At 41.2% G+C, this 8,837-nt stretch overlaps 1 pseudogene across 1 annotated transcript; it reads left to right on the forward strand.

Moving 5' to 3' along the window:
- Nucleotides 1–3,345: 3,345 nt before the first annotated feature.
- On the forward strand, nt 3,346–6,991 carry LOC148041084 (F-box protein At5g46170 pseudogene; annotated as a pseudogene). Its single transcript, XR_015690695.1, has 2 exons — nt 3,346–5,670; nt 5,774–6,991. The product of XR_015690695.1 is annotated as an F-box protein At5g46170 pseudogene (transcript).
- Nucleotides 6,992–8,837: the final 1,846 nt, after the last annotated feature.

Genomic DNA, 8,837 nt, shown 5'->3' on the forward strand with positions numbered 1-8,837 from the left:
GGAGAATTTAAAAAATCATTGGGATGATTTCAGTCTTGATGGTAACCATTAACTTGCAATTACCTAATATTGAGTATGGAGAGCCTTTGTATGGATTCAATTTTGTATTGAATGGTATCAATGAGAACTTGTAAGAACTTGTAAGGCAAGATATTTTGGTGTAAGAACTTGTAAGGCAAGATATTTAAGTTTGATCCTTCATCAATGAGACTTTAGGAACTATAGGTTGAGGTGGAGATATATAGGTCGTACAATTATTTGCTCCTCCTCATTGAAGTTAGTGATTGAGACATCTCAAATGTGTAGAGTTTGTTGAATAGTTCTATTTAGGTTATGTCTTGTTTTTTTGAATTTTTGCACCATTTGTGGATGTCGCATGTTTCTCAAGTTGAGGATGTCTAAGTGGTAATATTTCTTGATGTGGCTTCCATTAAACTTACTAGTTCTTCCCTGCCTTAAGAGTTTAAAGCTCTACGTTTCTTGTCTAGCTAATGGTGTGAAAATGATAGGGCCCTAATCCCTCGAATTTCAACTTTTGTTTGTGTCCCTTGATGAGATAAAGGAGAATCAAGTCTCCTTACTTGAATGATCTTTGCTATACATGTTTGCCAATATTTTCTTTTGGTATTTTTCATAATGAGCTTGGCATCAAGAACTATCAAAGGATCAATGTGTCAAATTGAGATACATCCCATAGGCATAACCATCATGCATAGAGTGGGTCTCACGGGTAACATAGGAGACCAACCAAAGGCACAACAGACTAAGCAATGTAATGGAAGCTCAATATATAACTAACCAATATGAATACATAATTGACAATATCATGATAGAGATAGATGTGGACCTAAAAGTAATGTCAGATCAACTAACTAAGCATCAACTATGTACATAAAGCATGACAAGAGCATGTATGTTTCACTAAGTCCCACGGTCTCACTACAAGACCCTCAAGCTCAACTACATACCAAATGTCAAGTAGCAACTCCCACAAAAACAAAAGTCAAATGCCAGATGAGCAAGCAAAGGTCAATACATCATGTAGAAAGCATCCATATATCCAAGAGCACTTGACCCAAGTAACTTGCAAAGCTCTTACTAGAGCATTACATGACTATATATAACGGTGAATGACAACCAATGTGAAGAGTCAAATATCCAATCTCAGCTCAAATGCATTTAAAGAGTATAACCAAGCATGCAATATCAATGGTATACCCCAATGTAGCATCCAAAGTGCTCGGGAAGCATCCAATAGCAATAGGCATACAAGATCCCTAATAAAAGAGCATTCAACCTTGCTTATTACAGCAAGAAACCTCTATAAAACTGAGCAATGCTCAAATCAATCCCATAGCATTCCAATACATTGGCATAACATCCCTAGATGACATCCCTAGATGATTCGACATCAAATAGATATCCTAGGAAGCATAAGTGACCTCCAAACAATGAGTGAAGTGCTATACTGAATTGTATGACAACAAAATTTCACAAAATCTGAATCAATGGCTTACAAGATCAATGTCAGGGAAGAGTCCAAAGGTTGCCAAGTGCCAAGAGTTGTGTTAGGAGCTGGAGGATGGGGCTAAGAATGTTAGGAAGTGGGAAACAACAATAGAAGCAATTCACGCTATTGCCACTCCTGCTGAAGGTGTTGAAGCTTTGGAAGCACTCTAAGGTGCTCAAATAAATTAAGTGATGCCCTAGAACAAGCTTCAAAAGGGGGGAAGAAGCCAGGTAGAAGATAGGGCTCAATGCATACCTTGTGGTGAAGAATCCATGGTTGCCATTGAAACTATGAGCTGAAGGTATTCTCCACAAGTTAAAGTAATGCTGGGTCAGCAGGCTCGAGCTCTCAAGAAAGATGGCTCTGATTACTAGTTGAAGGGAGTGAGTCCTAAAGTAGAATCATAGAGCTGAAACAAGAGATATGGTGGAAGGAGCAAGAGAGAGAGAGAGAGAGAGAGAGAGAGAGAGAGAGAGAGAGAGAGAGAGAGAGAGAGAGAAGATGTGGAAACTCCAACAGTCACAATGTGTGGCCGGCCTTCCCTTTATTCAAATGCCACTGAAAGAATAAAGAATAAAGTGATAGTGATAGGTGCCCACCACACATGCAATGTACATGTTGTGGATAACTAATACATGGTGCGGGTAACTAATGCATGGCATGGGTACTGTGTACTGCCAGTGTAACTAATACACAGGCGGCTAGGCACAGACGCCTTTACGCTCAACACCTTGTAATGTTAGGCACATGCAACACATCAATCAAGCACTTAACTTTTCCATTCTATATAAACGATAGGACACTCCCAACGTGAGCATTAGGATGTGTTGTATTACCACATGTTTTTACAAATCCAAGTATTTCAACATTCTTTATTTTTCCAAACCATTGTTTAACTCACACTTCAGCTATAACTTTTTGACTTTGGTATTTGTAACAAATAAATTAACTAGATTATGCCATGATTCTGTAAGAGTGTTTTGCATCTTGTCTATGCCCAATTACTTTATTTAAAACACTGATGGAGAGCCAATACATAACTTTTCGAGCACCTTGGTTTCGTTTCTTAAATGCCTTGGCCTACTTAGGTGTGTCATTTTCCTTTGGTAATTCAAAAGCCTCAATATTATCTCCTTCAATATAGTCCCTATGCATGGAAGTTATGCTTGTCAAGCTTATCATTGACAATCTAATTAAACCCCCCAGACATTATGTAGTAAATTATTTTTTGTATTTTTAGCATCGTGTGGAATGGCAAATGGTTTAATGGTTCAGATACACTCTTCATTGGAGAAATTAGACTACTCCAAGTTAGCTGAAGTCCACTAAGGCACATGCCAACTTTATATAATCTGTTCAAATGCACACTTATTTAGGGGTTGGGTGTCCAGAGTTCTTTACACAATGGAGAGGATATGACCTGTTGTTTACCTACAAAACATGTGAACTCCTAGTCCACTTTTGGACGGTGAGTCCTCCATACCCATTTTGTAAAGTGACAGATAAGTATGCACTTTTTGCATTTGCGAACAATCAGAAAAATTACGTATTTATTATTTTTTACTTTTTGACAAAATGTGTCCTGTCGATATGTACTGTGCCCATGTTCGCACTCAGTTTTAAAAAGTGCGTGATTGAGTGTCTCGTCACTTGGTGTGTAACTAGCTTAAGGGTGCTCGATTTTAAAAGGTGTGTGCCAACTTTGGGTGAGGATTGAGCATCTTCATCACATGGTGTGTAACTAGCCTAAGGTCTTTAGGCAAAAACAATGCAATTTGTTCCTATATGGCAACTTGCTTTTAACGCACAATGGAACATTGGGTTGGGAATAAAAAGTATGGAGGGAGGGAGAGAGAGAGAGATTGTTTCCTGTCCCTAGGCTTAGGTGCTTCTGCTATTCTTTTGATTAGTGTGTTCCCTATCTTCAATTCCCTCCCTTACTTCCGCCTTAATTTCTGCTACCGTTTTTCTTCATCGGTCGACTCCCTTCCTCGTCATCGACATTCCTTCAGCCTCGCCTCGCCTCTACCAGCCATCGCCCCTCAGCAGAAATCCGACCGGCAGAAGCTTCCGGAGGCATCAACATTCAAGGTAAGCCCCTGGCTTCCTCCCCTATCATGATACCACCACATCCCAAACCCAGAAGCAGCAGCAGCAGCAGCAGCAATCCTCCCTGCGAGATGTACCTGGAGGTCAAGCTTGCCGCGGCTGCAGCCGCCGCTGGCGATATTGTTGACCGCTGCAGCAGCAAGCCCTCCCCTGGCGTGTCCACGGCCTGCAGCATGTGCAGCAATCAGAGCAATAATGGCGGTACGGATCACTTCGAACGCCTCCATGACTCAGTCGTCCTGCACATCCTCAACTGCGTCAGAGACATCAAAACCCTAGGAAGATGTACCCTGGTGTCCAGAAGGTTCTCCAGCCTTGTTCCTCTGGTCGAGAATGTCACCGTCAAGGTTGATTGTGTCATATCCGGAGATGAAAGCAGCCTCAGTGTCCGGGCGAAAGGCTTCTTAGGTCACCTTGTCAGGTTTGTGGTGGGAAGCCTTGTGAAACCCTTGCAAGCTTTCCAGCACATTCTTGGTGCAAAGAAGCCTGTGCTTGCCGAGGTTTTACATCATTCTCCCGGTGAGGTCTTGAAGAATTTCAAGGCTATCCAAAATCTCAGGATCGAATTACCAGGCGGTGAACTTGGGGTTGAAGACGGTGTCCTGTTGAAATGGAAAGCAGAGTTTGGCAGCACTTTGGAGAATTGTGTGATTCTAGGAGCCACAAGTTTGGTCAAGCCTGAGCTTGAGAGGGAGAAGAAAGCTGGGAAGTTTGACATAGGAAAGACGTGGTTTTTGCAGGGAAGATGTGAAGAGAGGTTGCCTGTTGCAACCGAGACTACTGGATTGTTGGGTCAGGATGATAATGGTAGCCTTCCGGAATCTTTCTACACTAATGGTGGGCTGAAGCTGAGAGTTGTATGGACAATCAGTTCTCTGATTGCTGCTTCAGCTAGGCATTATCTTCTGCAGCAGATCATCTGTGAGCACCCCTCACTGGTGAGTCTTGTACTCACTGATACAGATGGGCAAGGAACGCTTTGCATGGGTAAAGAGCAGTTGGAGGATTTTAGGTGTAAGCCTCTGGCAGCATCAGCATCTGCAAATCGGACTCGTGTTCCTGCCCTGAATATGAAGCTTTGGTATGCACCATACTTAGAATTACCTGGTGGAACTGCGATGAAAGGGGCTACTTTAGTGGCAATCAAGCCTTCCAGTGACCAACCTGTGCATAAAGAGGTTGATGGATTTGTCTCTGGGGCCTTTGAAGAGCCATTCAAAAGTGCTGTGACTCTGCTTGCAAGGAGGCGAACCTATCTTCTAGAGATGAATTCCTTTTGAACTACTTTTTTGACTAGTAGCTTCTTTTTACTCGGTTATGGTTCCGAAAAGCTTTGAGGAGGCTTTTCTCACCAGCATGAGCCAAGCTTTCATCACTGAAATGGCGGAAGGAACAAAGCCGGGTTGTGTACTGTATCTCGAAGTGCTTTTTGAGCAGGTTTGTGCCTTTATACATAAACTTCAGCAATGTTCTGGCAGTCTTTCAAGGCTGCCAGCATAGAATGTGCTCATGTACCTCATACTTCAGGTATGTCCATGGAAGATGCGTAATTTACCCAATGTATTTCTGGCCGCAATCTCAGCTGTATAGGGTGGGTGTTAATCCTTTCCCTATTGTATGGCTGATGTATTGTATATGAAATGGCTCAAAGCCTAGAGTGAAATTTTGGAGTGTTAAGAGCCTTGGTTCAAATGCATCTTTTACAATCTGGATATAGATAATGTACAGGAGATGCACCTGGGTGACTAAACAACTCCTCATACTTAAGTGCAGTTTTTTTTTTGGGGGGGTCAGTTTTAGCTGCACCTGCTTCTGCTTCTGGTTGAGTGCTCGAGAACCAGACTATGTCCCATGTGATTACATGCTTGATTGTGTGTATCTCGAGTATTTCAGACAAATTTTGTCAGCTTGAACAAATCATGATGTTGGTCGTAACTACTTAGTGGCTCAACAGAATAAAATTTAAAAGACCCTAGTATTTTCTCAGTGAGAGATGACGAGCCAAGATATTCATGACAGGAAAACAAATCTTTGAGAGAATGGTTGGCCTGGTGAGAAGATTTGGTTGTCACAAATGTTTTTTTTTTGAAAGGTAGATTTGCCTCACAAGGATGGTGAATTTGCCTAAGTGGACTTGTGTGTCCAAACTTGCAGGGGCATGTTATTTGCAGGCAGCAGCAACTCTACCATATATGTAACTCTCACACAGAGGCCTCAACAAATGAAGGACAGCCACAGCTAGGGTACCTATTAATTCCCGAGCGATCATTTAGTAGTATATAAGTGTCAAGAGCCTGCACATGAATCTAGACTCATGGGGAAGGGGTTCTATTTTGTGCTGTTTAAATCTACTACACAGAGGGAATGCATCCCTAATCACATTGTTGTTTTAAGGGTGATCTGGTACATGTTCTTCCATAAACAGCCAACAACTTTACTCAAAAAGATACAGGTGTCTTGTATGGGATTCACCACTTGCTTTCCAAGACTACTTGTAGGGAGAAGTTGGTATTTTGAAGTTTTTTCTTTTTCATGAAGGGTAATTGTATTAATTACCAAAACACAACTCAGGAATACAACACGACAATCACAAATGATGTATACAACTGACAAGGGAACTGAAAAACAGCAGTGTGCCAAGAAAGGCAGATCCTATGGAGGAAGAATATGTGCTAGCTCAATGATGTCAAGCTGCCAATGGAGAAGTTGGTGTTTTGAAGTTCTTGCTAGTCTTGTATGTTCATGTGGTTCAATGGTAGCATGAAAACAAGCATATTTTCTTTGGATTGGCTAGAAGGAACCTAAGTTTTGTAGGTGTATGTTACTTGTATGTTGGACACAAGGTTCGAAATTGCACAACCCAATAGATGAGAGAACCTAAAAATGTGAAAAGAGACCCTCACGGACTTGTACAGGCAGGGCTCCAAGATCCCAAGCATGAATTGGCTCTTGAAACCCACAAAGTTGCCTAGTCGTCCTATCTGAGGTAGCCCTTCACTTCATCTTAATTTGCTTCAATATGTGGAGTTAGATTTGCTCTCAGAAATGCAACATGACAAGTACAAATGTTCTATACATGAAGAACAATAGTGTGCCAAGCAAGGCAGATCCTGTTGAGCATGAATATATATGCTAGCTCAATGATATCAAGCTGCCAATGGAGAAGTTGGTGTTTTGAAGTTCTTGGTATAGTCTTGTATGTTCATGTGGTTCAATGGCAGCATGAAAAAAAGCTTGCTTTCTCTAGATTGGGTAGTAGGAATCTAAATTATGGAGATTTGTGATGGGTAGTAAAAGAAGAAGATGTAAAAGCTGAATATCACCAGGATGATCTCCATGATGATCCTCAGATATTGTCATCAGCCATTTTATGGGATGAAAAAAAACTTGTGGTTGACTCACATTCATCTAGACACTTTTTCCTCCTTTCATTGAGCATCAAATTTTAGCCATTTTTTCATGTTAATTTAATGCAACCACTGTTAACATTCATTTAATGCACTATGTTATCAATGATGCACAAAAAACTTTGGTTTCAATCATTGCTTTTTGAGTTAACTTGCTCAATGATAAACAAGATGTTTTGCTATCCAATGTGTCTCACCTAGTACACACACTTTGCCCCCCATGTAATCCTTCTTTGCGCTCTCAAAGCAATTCTTGTCATACATGCTCTTGTGACCATATCATTTTCCTTTTCATTTGCATTTTAGCATGTATGTGGACGATGCCTAGGTGCATTACATTCTCCCCCCATTGGAACTAGGGTTGTCCCATTGCATAGCCTCCTGGTAGATCCGAAGCAAAGACAAAGAGTTGTATCTAAACTGAGGCTCATCTAACCATATTGCCTCATATATGAGATAACCCTAAAACTTGGGTAAATCTTGAAGCTCCTTTCTCTGTGTCATTTGCTTTGGCACCAATAACTCCTAAAGCCTATCAACGTTTGCTAACTCTAGCTCCTCCTAATTGATTCTGGCAACAAAGCATGGTAATCATAGTATAATCGGAATTCTCCATCTGCACATCAATTTGTGTGTGAAAGTAGTAGGGAACATGAAATTCATTGAAATCTACCCCCAAGGCAATCTAGAATACACAATGACAATAGCTTCCCCACCACCTTGTGATTGCCTAGTTGTGGAGCTTGCACACATGACATCCCCTCACACACCAATGGTTAACTTGTTTCATTTATGGCCAAAAGAAACACAATGAAAGCTTCTCAAGAGTGGGATCTTCATTGAAATGCCCCACAATAGCGATAGGTGCAAGTGCCTCCCATATAATAGTAGCCCTATAAGATTGTGTAAGAACCAAATATAGTCATTGTCACAAAAATACATTTATCATTCTTCAACACATAATTGCATGAAGATCCTACTTGCATTTTTGCATCTCTAAACCAAGATCTGGATCAACATCATAGTTGTTCTTCGTAGGAGTAAAGAAATTAGACACCATCAAAGTACCATAGTCATTGTATGTGGTCATTGGTTCAATGAATTTGCCACTCCTTTCTCCTCCTAGACATATATTTACTCTCAAAATTGAATTGAGGATTGCCGCCAATGAAATTGTTGAGGAGTCATATCCTACCCAATAGTGTCTCCACTTCTTTAAGGTGTATACAATGGCCAAGTGTTCTATGATATAGGTTGTGGGAGCTTACGCTCGACTGCCAAGACCCATGAATCACTTATTGCTTCAAGCATTGCAAGCTGAATGCTATGGCTATCTCTCATATAGCTATACGCGCTCTCAACCCTACGAGTGTAGTGAGCTTACTTTGATATCCGATTGAGTAGTCTCCTCCCTCAAGCACTTTGGCTACACGATCTAAGATGCAAGCTCAATCCTCTACCTCCAAGCTCCATCTTCCATAGCCAAACGTGCGAGATAAAAGAAGAGAAGAGAGGAGAAGATTGAGAGCTTCTCCACCATGGTCCCTCACTGTCACACACTTGCTCCCTCGCACTCCCACACTCCCTCTCTCAACACAAGCACAAGTAGGGAGAAGAGAAGAAGAGAGCCACTTTAGCCACACACCAAGAATGAGCTTCTCCATTCACTTTTTGACTTTTATACATACTCTCATCCCTTTGTCTACCCATCCCATTTTTCACATGGTTGGTCGTTTTAGCTAAGGTATTATTTCCTCATGTATTTATTCTTCTCATGGCTCTTTTGCCCGTGCCCTTCTATATTTACAATT

The sequence above is a fragment of the Lygodium microphyllum genome, chromosome 1 (genome assembly GCF_053477565.2).
Source record: "Lygodium microphyllum isolate KBCC chromosome 1, Lygodium_microphyllum_v1.1.10, whole genome shotgun sequence".
Lineage (NCBI taxonomy): Eukaryota > Viridiplantae > Streptophyta > Polypodiopsida > Schizaeales > Lygodiaceae > Lygodium > Lygodium microphyllum.